This window comes from Miscanthus floridulus, chromosome 19, assembly GCF_019320115.1.
Source record: "Miscanthus floridulus cultivar M001 chromosome 19, ASM1932011v1, whole genome shotgun sequence".
Lineage (NCBI taxonomy): Eukaryota > Viridiplantae > Streptophyta > Magnoliopsida > Poales > Poaceae > Miscanthus > Miscanthus floridulus.
This window is the reverse complement of record NC_089598.1, coordinates 83,302,903-83,315,134: the sequence shown is the minus strand read 5'-3', so window position 1 is coordinate 83,315,134 and position 12,232 is coordinate 83,302,903.

The window sequence follows — 12,232 nt, the reverse complement described above, 5'->3', positions numbered from 1 at the left end:
CAAAGTGAAACCGTGATGCATATGACAATATATATCACACAAGAATAAATATAAAAGCATCACATCAAATATTTTCATTCTAGCATGCATAGTCCTTATGAAAATAAATATGACATATGTAATTCACACATAGCACTCATTACAAATCTTCTCAAGTCCAGAAACCACTGATATATATAGATAAAGATCATGTCTCAAGAGATACATAGATAAAGCATAAGTCTCATCTCTCACAAGATATAATCAATCTCAAATCCAAGATACATCAATGAAGCTCAAAAATGAACTACAACCTGCAGTACATATCTTCAGGTACAAAGACAAGCAAATGAAACTATCCTGAAGCTTTAATCAGTCTCTCTCCCCCTTTGTCATCTATCACCACAAAGGTCCAACAATGACATACTAAGGACAAAGGGGCTACAAGCTGTCACTAATCTCTGGCATCACTCATCATCATCATCATCTCTCCCAGCATCTTTGTCATCAGAGCGGGTAACACCAGCCGGACGAGAACCACCGGCACCAGATGGGTTGTAGCTACCAGAGCCGTAGTAGCCGCCACCACCTGTCAAGTCACTCCACCAATCTATAGCATAGTCGTCGGCAGTGCTGGGACGTGGCTGAGAGTGAGTAGGCACACGAGCCTGAAGTGGTAGAGTGTCAGGGTGCTCAGGTGCCTGTTGCTGCTGCTGTCGCTGTATGAACTCAACATACTCTCTATCATATCTAGCCTGCTGCTGCTCCTCGGTCTCAGGCTCACTAGCTACCTCATCTGATAGAGGAGACCTAGGAGGATCAAGCTCAAGATTAGAAGCAATTTGCTTCAAAGTCCGAGTGTCCTTCCTCCTAGCCTCCCTCTCCTTCTGCTGCCTAGTCTGGATGTCACGGCACATACCAAATATGGAGCTGAAAAGCCTGCGGATAGGCGAAGGAGGACTGCCACGGCGTGAAGTAGAACGTGAAGGAGCACGTGGTGAAGGTGAGGCTCCTGCTGGTGCACCACCCCCAGGTGCATCTACCTCTGGTGCTGCTGCTGCTCCTCCTAGTCCTACTGGAGGTAACCCTATCTTAGGTAGATCTGCAATAATCTTCAGGGCCTTGTGAATCTTATCATACTCAAATGTGTGTCCTGTCACCTGCTCAATCATATGCATGATATAAGGAGCAAAACCACAGCCCTTGAGGGGCCTCTCTCCAACACTCCTGATCTCGGACCAAATAAATCAAACACACTGAAGGGCCGAGCATCAGGTGTCATCCTGTGGAGTAGGTTCCTGGAATAATTAGCAATGTTGCCCTTGTCTCCACCCTTGCAGTCAATAGTCTTCCTGAACATCCTGTCTAGGTATCTATAGGTAGGGTGAAGACCTAGAACCTTCCCCACAGCTCCTCTCTCACCACCAGGAGGATACATATATGCGAGCTGCTCAGGGGGTAACACCTGCTCAGTGTGGATCCTGTCCCTCTGGAGATCATCCTCTGAGAAGCCAAGGTGGGCGGCAAAAACATCATAGTCAACACTGTACCACTGGCCCTCAAGCATCTAGTGCATCCGCTGCTCATCCTCCTCAACAAATAGAGTAGCATAGAACTGAGCTACTACCTCTGTGTTCCAGTCATGCTGGAACTCCATGATCTCATAAACCCCAGTGCGCTGGCAAATGGCAATGGCATGATCAACTGAGGCCTTCTGTAACTCTATAATGTACTGCCAGTCAATCCACTAAGACCTGGCAATCACAGGGTTCCTGGTGAGAATCACACTAGAGTAGAAGTCCAGGTGAAAGGCTGTCTAGAAGCGGTGATCGTACTGAACCTTAGGTAAGCCCCTCGGATCAACCCTTCGCTCATCTCTAGCTCTCCTGGTCATACCCTTTTCTCTGTAATCAACTCTGGGAACATAGGAGGGCACATTGGGCAGACATGTCTCAAGAAGACCATAATGCATCCCCTGACCAGGCTGGTGCTGAACTAGAGGAACTGACTCCTCCTCCTCAATCTCCTGCTCCTCATCTGAGCTGTCACTATCTGATCCTCTGTCAGTGCTCTTCCTCTTTCTTTCATCTCTAGACTCCACTCTGAACTCATCAGTGTCTATGTCAGAAGAAGAGCTCCCGGACCCCTCTGCATACTGAGCTGCTGCACTAGAGGCAGCCCTGGTGGACCTCCTGCTGGTCGGCTGAAATCCAGGATGCATATCCTATCTCGCCTTCTTGTACTTCTCAAGTGCTGGATCATGCCTGTGCTTGGACCTCGGCTCCTATCGTCCACTCATGGCTGCTGTCCTGTATCCAAAGATTTTCATAGAATTTTAGATACATGCCCATAGCTTATTCTCGAATTGTAATTAGACATAGATTCTTTTATCCAAGGTTTTACAATCACCTCGACACACTATTGTCACAAGGTTTGCAAAACATAGATACAGAAGAAACTGTGCCTAATAAACAATTCTAGGATAGCATTGAATCAAAGGAAGCAGAGAGCCTGCTCTGCTGGGTCATACCGGACACGTCCGGTAGCATACCGGACATGTCCGGTATGGGCGACCAACAACCCTAACCAGGGTTCCTTGATTCAAACCAACACGGATTAATACCAAACTTTGGGCATTGCTTCTCCATCACCAATGCAGCATAATCACCGAAGGAATTTTAAAATCATGCATTGACCATGTAGATCGGACGAGGTCCATGATTAGGGTACCTTGAGAGGAGAGAAGAGAGAGCGATGTGAAATCCAAATCCACGGGCCTTCAATCCTTGATCCAAGCCTTCTCCAATGCAATCTCCCTCTCTCTCTTTTCCTTGGTGAAATCCTTGGTCGCCCTAGGTGGGAAGAAGGGTGTCGGCTGGTTGGTTTGGAGGAGGCAAGTCTATTTGGGCCGAAGGGGTACGCTCTGTTTTTATAGTCCCGCTCATACCAGACACGTCCGGTAGAATACCGGACACGTCCGGTATACGCGGGCTGGCCCAAATAATTCCAAAATGTGTTCTCACTCTTCCAATCCCTTTCTCTGTTGTTGTTCAGTCCAAAAAGGTGTATGATCTTGATCCAAACCGAGTACTATCACTTTTCTTATCGAATGCCATCAATTTATTTTCTCTTTTCCAAATATATGGCATAATCAATAATTTGCTTGCTTGAGAAAGATAAAGTGAGACAAAGTAGATTGTGGACTTAAGAAGACCATGTCATGTGTGATTAGCCGATCAAACAATCAAGGAGAGCTATAATCACCACATGACAGGGCTAGGTCGCAAAGACCAAGATTCAAATAGTTTTTCAAATTCACACCACCTACACATGCTAGTTATGGGTTTTGAAAAACATCTCTCCTATGTCACACAAATGCACATTCTAACATGTAAAGGGCCTTAGATGCACTTAAAATGCATGTATGTAAAAACATACCTTTGCCTTGAGCCCACAAGAATACCACTAAGAAGACACATGGCATGATAATCTTTATGTTGACCTTGATTGCCAAGTAATCATGCTTGATACAAATTCAATTTTTCATCCAAAGGACTACAAAGAGTGCTAGATAAATTTGTTAGTCCACAATGGTGCAAAATAGAAATTTAGCTCCCCCTAAATAAGTGCTTCAAGTATTTTGAATGACTTTCAACAAGCACTTTTATTCTGATAAGAAATTGAGAGCCAATTTTCATTTTGACCATAAACCAAATAAGATTGCCATATTTAAAAGTGAGTTTAAGAGATGCTCACAATCCACTTAGATTTGATAAAACACAAGCTTCTGAGTATGTTAGGGATATATAAAAAATGTATGGATCGAATACTCAGTTGCAACACAATTAGTGTTCTGGTCCATGCAATACCGGACATGTCCGGTAGTATACCGGACACGTCCGGAATACATAGGTCGGAAACACTGACTTTCTATCCCTGGCCATACCGGACATGTCCGATAGTAATACCGGACACGTCCGATAGGTGCAAGACAGAACCAATTAATTTGCTACTTGTGATTCTTCGTTTTAACTGTAATATTTATTTATTGTATACTTGCATCTCAACAAATAAATTACTCTACTAGAGAGCTAATAAAGGCATCATATGGCAAATATGATAAACATCAAGTAAAACTTATTAACCACTTTCAATATTTCACAAATATGTCTATTTATGACCTTTTGTACACAAACCAAACAAAGTGGCTATGATATAAAGTTTAGGTACTTGTTACCAATGATGAGGATGAAATAGATGATATATTTATTGAATTATCTTTGGGTCAGCCATATAAGGGATTATGATAAGAATTGGTTGATAGATTGAGTGAATATTATCAAATTGCTTGCTCAACCACCCTGAAACCTTCATCTCATCACCAAGTACCTACATCATTAACCTAAGCACACTTTGGTACCCAACTCTTGTTGGGTCCTTTTGAGTTAGTCAATAAGTGCTTAGGTACCCAAATGGCTTTAGCATTAGTTTGTGGTGAACACATCACCTTTCTAGTGCTAATTCCATTTGTGGTCTTCCTAAGCATATCATTATAAACAAATGTGTTTGGCTTAGGAGTTTTACCATTTGGGCATTCATAGCTTAGATGCCCCTTTCTTCTACAAGCATAGCATATGCGGCCTTTGTGTGCTCTATGCTTGCTTTGCTTGTATGGACATCTATCAACCTTGTGGCCCATCTCATTGCACCCATAGCATCTTCTAGTTGCAACTTGGGCTTCCTTTCTTGCTTCTTTGTATATTGGGCATTTCTTGGTAAGATACCCCAATTTCTTGCTCATGAGACAAGCACTTTGTCCATGACTCTTCACTTGCTTGGCCTCCTTGGTAGAAGCCTTTTGATTGGCGGCTTCAACCTTGTCGGCCCAACTCTTGTGTGGACACATAGCCCACTCATGTCCATACAATCCACAACCATAGCACATCCTTTTTCCATGTTTCTTGCTCTTGGTAGTGTTGGCCTTGCTTGAGATGTGATTCTTTTGTTGGGCTTTGGAGGAAGCAAGGTTTGAACCCTTATCAAGCTTCTTCACCATGTTATCACGGTTATCTTGAGAAGGTTGTGCTTTCTCCTTACCCTTCAACCAAATCACATCTTTCTTTAATCTTTGCACTTCTTCTTTGAGCTCTATGTTTTCTATAAGATTTAGCTCAATCGAAGATTGGCTTGCTTGGGGAGCACACTCATTAGCACAAGAAACATTTAATTGAGATGGTGTACTAGTGAGTAAATATGTGAGAGGTTGAGAGGATTTTACCGATGTGATCACAACCTCATGTGCTACCTCAAGCATAATGTTTGATTCTACTAATTCTTCATGAGAGCACTTTAGATGAACATAATTAGCTTGTAGCACATTGTACTTGCTTGATAGTTCATCTAGCCTTGCCTTGAGCTCAAAGTTTTCCTTCTCTAGTTGTGAAACACTAGAAGAGGAGTTAGTAACTAAAGCATGCTCAATTGGTAATTTTTCATACCTCTCATTTATTGCCTTTAGCTCTTGCAATTTGGAGATGAGAAACTTTTCTTGATTTTGAAGCGATTGCTCTTGCTTCTCTATCTCTTCTTCAAGCTCATCATTCTTTTCAACTATCTTCATGATAATGAACTTGTCTTTACGGTTAAGATGATCAAGGTTGTAGTTGTCTTCAACTTCAACGTCACTCTTATCTTGATCATCTACTTGTGCTTTCTCCTTTTCTTGATCTTTCTTGTTATTCTTCTTCTTGCTTTTCTTGGCCATGAGACACAAGTGATGAGTATCATGAGATACTGAGGTTGACTCATCACTTGGTCGCCATCGGGCTTGAGCATCGCTGCAAGCAGCTGCTTGCTGGTCTGCTGCCTCGGCCATACCGGACACGTCCGGTAGGCATACCGGACACGTCCGGTATGTGCAGGTAGACAGCACGTCATGTGCTGCTTACACTTCTTGCTCCGGCTCGGTGCTCTTGAGGTCTTGTGAGACTTTTTTGCTGCATGAAGACACAATGGACATACTTTCCATTGACTCGACCTCAAGTGCATCATCGCATTTGGATTCTCCATATAACTCAACGAGTTTGGTCCAAATGAGATGAGCACTCTCCGGAGGTGGTTGTCCATTGAATATTGCCTCATCTTGAACCTCTGCACTCAATGTACTCAAAATGATATTAATAGCTTGAGCATTGAGTTGCACGCATATCTCTTCCTCTTTTGATAAATTCTTATAGTTGCTCCAATCAACTATAGGAAGAGGTATGCTTGCAAACATAATATGCTCAACAATAGGACTAATATGTCTAAAAGCATTGAGTACATGAATTGACCAAGGTAGAAAGTTTGAACCATCATTTTGGAGAAGCACCGGCTCCAACTCGATAGGCGTCGACATCCTTTTCTCACGGTGGTGAAGCTTTAGGTGAGAACCTTGCTCTGATACCAATTGAAAGGACCTAGGATGCCGCCTAGAGGGGGGTGAATAGGCGTTTCTGAAAATTAACACCTTTAAATGCGGAAACAATTAGAAAGGGGAGTTTCCAAAATGGAAACTCCAAATTAAGAGTACTACCACCCCTCACAAGTTAGCCACAAAGTAAACAAGGTATAAAGAATATATCTAGAAGCTACAACCCTGCAACACCAAGTTAGAATAGAGAATAAATATTTTCAGTGCAGGCAGGAAATACCGGACGTGTCCGGTATACACGATTTCTACAGATCGGCCCCGAACTTGCTCCTTTCGATTTCTATCTTCAACCCAAACTGCAGGCACCTAATGGAGATGACAATATACACAGAGAACCTACAGAACAGCTAGAGCAACACAAATATCAAATGAAATGCGAATTTAGACATGATATTTGTTTTACCGAAGTTCGGACTCGTTCGAGTCCTACTCTCCGTTGAGGGGGCTGCGGGCGACCCAGCGAAGGTCAGCCCTAGAGGGTACCACGAAGGTCACTCTAGCCGGAGTCTTTTCCAACTCCTTTTCCTCCTTCCACTAATTTGATTCCGAGGCGGCGGAATCGACCGTTACAAACTTTCCGAGGCACACCACAATCTCTCGGGTGCTTTCCGGCGACGCCTAACCGTCTAGGACCGAAGAGTCCAAGAGTAACAAATGCAAATCACAAGATTAACAATATGCACAAGTGATCAAGTGGTGGCTTGCTCTCTTTTTCAAATTCTATCTTAACCCACAAATTGATTTTGCAATTTGGATCACACACTCACTAAGAGAGGGTTTAGGAGAGTTGGCAAGGCTCAAAAATGTGTGTCTATCTCAGCAGAATCAGCAGCCTCCAAAGGTGGAGGCTTGGGGGTATTTATAGCCCCCAAGGAAAACTAGCCGTTTTATAGCCGTTGCAATACCGGACACGTCCGGTATGCATACCGGACACGTCTGGTATGACTCATACAGCGCCAACGATAACTAAGTTACAGTGAAGTTGTGAGGCGTCGGAACTCCCGAAGAACGCCGGGACTTCCAACCATCGAAACTCCCGACTCAAGTCGAAACCCCTGACCCTTAGTAATTTTGAAAAACATGTAACTGAGTTAAAGTTAGTGAGGTGTCGGAACTCCCGACACATGTCGGAACTCCCGACTGTCGGAACTCCCGACTTACGTCGGAACTTCCCGACCCTCACGGCTTTTGAAAACTAGCCGTTGGCTTCTGGTCATCCATACCGGACACGTCCGGTATGACCAGAACAGTGAACCCTCCAAGTTAGTTGAAGTGCGAGACGTCGGAACTCCCGACCCATGCCGGGACTCCCGACCGTCGAAACTCCCGACCTACATCGGGACTCCCGACGAACCAACCCGAGAAGAACAATTTAACAGCTGCTGGACAAATACCGGACACGTCTGGTATGAATACCGGACACGTCCGGTATTGCCAGACCAGCAAGAAATCAGTTAGCACTTTTGTCGCTCAAATAATCAAACCTCACATGGGTTGGCTTGAGCACTTATGAAACATTATCTATCAACATGATGCATCTCTCTTAATAGTACGGCATACCTATTAAACTCAAGATCAAAGGAAAAATGAATTTATACCACTTGAGTTGATTTCTTTTGAATTGATGCCGTCCCTTCCAATCTTCATCAAGTAAGGGTGCTAACAAGTTGATGTTGATCTTTTCACTTGAGCATAGCCATCTTGAGCATGTGACTTGATTCCATTCATCAAATTTGAATAATCCCAAATGTATCAAGTCACTTCCATCAAATACTTCATTATAGATTTGATTCTTCACGTCAATATGACCATCTTAGCTTGATTAGTACATCAACTAAATGCAAGTACTTTCTTCTTCACCCTAGCTAGGTTCTTCGGCCGCCAAGCCATCGCTTGCCCTTCACCCTTGCTTAGTACCTCGAAGCCTTTCCTTGCTATCTTCACCATCTCAAGCCATCAAGTCATATCTTGTGTTGAATCATCCATTCATATGTATTGTTATCTTTTTTATTTTAATTTAGCAAGCTTCAAATATGAGACCATTCCATATGCAATCCCTCATGTCTCATTAACTAATAATCATGAGCTTGCTTTCACATAGTACATGGAAATCCCACAAAAAATAAGCCTTCACATGAATTCCATTTGCATTGTTGTCTTGTGCTTGAACTAGATTGTTTATACAACAACACATCATTTTGGCTTTCATTAAGTACCTGTGAGATAACCTATTACCTGTTCACACTTAGCAAACGGGTTAGTCCTTTAATCACGTTGTCATTCAATCATCCAAAACCCACTAAAGGGCTAGATGCATTTTCACACAGGTTCCTTCCTCAATTAGGAGCACATTAGCCCTCACAGTAGGGTGAAACCTTTTCTTTGTTGTAGAAAATTGCAGTGGCCCCTCAAAAACATTTATCTGAGGATACATACTAATCCGTCCTCTACATTGATTAGAAACCACTCTAATAAATTTTCATCAGATTTAATTTCCATAGAATCATTCTCCAAATCACGCCACAAGGTAATGTACTGTTTAGAACCCCACAAGCAATGCTCAGCAATGAAATCAACTAGCTACAGCAACCCAAAGCTATTTATGTCAACAACTTTGGTTGGCAAAGTTCTACCTTGCCACCATGTTTATGGACCACTGTCTGGCAAGCTAAAAAATGAGCACACTCTAACAACAAGTTCTAATTTACTGTGATTTAGCCTACAAATCACAGCAGGGAAGAAACGAGTTAACACATCTACTAGTCGCGGCTATTTTTCTACTGTATTGAAGCACACATCTCAGAAAATGCTAAATATACCTGGGCTCTTCCATGGTGGCCGGCTCATCCATGGTGTCGGATTGGAGATGTCGGTCAAGATGCTGCTGTTGCGGGCTCCAGCCTGCGGGACGGGGCTGAGCGAGACCCCTGGCCACACCACCGAGGGCGCGAGCCGAGGGTAGTGGGCTGGGCGAAGCCCGCGCAACTCTCCCAGCCGGTAGCCACGCCGCTGGGGGAGGACGAGACGAGCCGGGGGAAGCGGGCCGAAGGGAGGAGGAGACGAGTTGAGGGGGAAGCATGCCGAAGGGAGGAGGAGCGGCGCCGCCGCTTGCCGCGCCGCAGGGTAGCCAAACCCTAGCGCGAGTCCGGGCGCCGAGCCGCAACTCCCTTCGGGGATGATTCGAGAGACCGTGGCAAAGGAGATAGGGAGTGAGGTGTACCATGGTCTTTTTGTGTAGGTGCCTTTTCTTTTTTTCTTTTTTAACCAGTTAATCTAATGATTTTAGACGGTGTTACAAAGGAGGGGTAGACGGAAGCTTCGTTTGAATATAAGGAGGACAAAATCACAAAGTTAAAAAATGAGGGGTAAAATCACCATTGCACTATGGAATAAGGATAGAAACATCAAATTCATTTTATTTTTTAATCTTGTTTACGCCGAATTAATTGAAATGGGCTAGCTTTCCTTTCCTGTTTCATTTGACAATTGGGCCTCAGTTTTTTTTGGGCCGCACCATGCTTTGCAAATTGGGCCATTTTTAAGCGCCGTTCTCAAGCAATTCTTCTATGGTCTATTTAAAAAAACTTGCTCATTTTAAATTAAAAAATGGTGATTTTAGTTTTATCCTAAGTCATACCTTTAAGACTCTTAGCTAAATTATATAAAAATTACACCAACATTCACAAGGCAAATTAGTTTCACTAGATTCTTCGTAAAATGTGAAAATGTCTTGATAGAGTATTTATTTGAACTTGCATATGTTGACTTTCTTTCTACGTATTTAGTCAAAATTAGAGATGTTTAACCTGAGACAAATCTTAAGCGTTACATAATAATTTTTTGAACGGAAGGAGTAATATTTTTCGTCTTGTCATTGTGGTATAGTAAACTACAAGCTGAGCCTGATCGAGAAGGACAGAAGGTGCCGGAGTTCTCAAGGAACCAGACTTTATTTAGTGATATATATATATCACGAGGTTGGGGAGAAAGCAAAAAGAGTGAAAATTAATTGGGGGCGAAAGTGGCAGGATGAAAGCATGAAGCAATCTGGAAAGCACATGAGAAGGAGAGCGGTCTGACGCTCTGTTCGCTTGTTGGTATCAGCCAGCCTAAACCAGCCAGCCAACAGTGTTTTCCTCTCACAATAAACCAGCACCAGCCAGCCCAAACCAGCCCAGAAACTAACCAGCGAACAGGCCGTGAATCTGATGGTGGCAGCAAGAAATTCAGTCCTGAAAGCACAAGAGCACAGAGTTTTTCTTTGGAAAAAAAAGATAAGCACAGCAAGGCAGCACAGTAGAGTAGAATATGAATATATGATGAACCGATGAGAACGGAGGTCTTCATCCAGCAGATTTCGTTTTTGTTATTTTTTGTTTTATTTAAACGCCACACCTGTTTGATTCAGCTTTTTTGAGCTTTGCACCAATCGCTCTGGCTCTGTCTGTAGACGTGCAACATCTGTAGAAAGCATGCGGTGATGTATGAAATCTCACGTCGACCGTTGATCTGTTTTGGAAAACATTTTCACGGGTGGATAACAACATGTTAATTATGACATTTTGCATTTCTGTGCTTACGTTACTGCCAGGAGCCGTGGAGGGTGGATAACATAAGCAGCATGTTCGCTTGTTGGTTTCAGCCAGAGCTTATCAGCCAGTCAACAGTGTTTTTCTCTCACAACAAACCAGCATCAACCAGACTTATCAGTTGCTTTTCGAACAATGCTAAAAATACCATTGAGGAACGGATAACAGTGCCCAAATTAGAAGTCTCTCCCAAGTCCCAACCGCCAAAGGTTAAGCTTGGTTGCCTCCTCCAACTAATCAAATTCCAGCCTGAAAATGCAAAAAAAAGCATGTGTTGGCCGTGACGCACTTCTATGATCGCCGAACTCGGATCCTCTACGCCGTAACCTTGGCATGCATCGATCGCAGCGAATATGCCAACCTGATGATTGCTTCACTTTGTATAATACTCCTAATAATGGTAGAGTAATAACAGTGGTATAAAGAGCGGATAACGAATCTTGTTCTGAATCCAAAAAATATGATACTCCATGTCATCCTCGTCCATCCAATCACGGCGCGAAAACTTGCAGCCATCATGTGCTCGTGGTGATTGGTTTGGTTGAGCAACACATGGCAGGGGATGAGCAACATATGCGATGCGAGAGCGAGACGCACTCCAGTAGTCCAGTGCATGCAGGTCCGTTGCTACATCATGCGCGCACGAGCGTGGGAGCGAGAGGGGGACCGGATCTCGAGACCAACGACCGACGTGACGGGCCGAGAGCTTGAGCCAGCCGACAGGATAGAAATCATGGAGTGTGTACCAGTGCCAGGCACCGTGCGCAAATCACCTTCTCTCCGTCCGTCCCATTCCGGCCTGATCGTAAATTTGCTGGAACAGTATTGTTCTCTCACACAAACTAACCAGCAGTACTTCTTTACGAACCAGTTACGATACGAACCAGCTAACTGAAGAGGCTGTGGCTGTGTCTGCAGTTGCACACGAGCAATCGAGCAGGCTGTCGAGCGTCAGCAGGCCGGCGGTCGCCCGGGTCGTCGTATAGCGAGGGAGACACTTGTTGGGCGGAGCCTTCCGTCCCGCGGCGGACGGACGGCGACGCACGCAGCTGAGCAGCTCACGGGTCACGGCCGACACGCCGCATGCTGTCTGGACCGGGGTCCGGGGGCGGTGGGGTCGTTCACTGGTGGAGCAGAGCACGTACGCTTCCGATCCCGATCGAGTCGGCCCCGTCCGCCGCCCGCGGCGGTC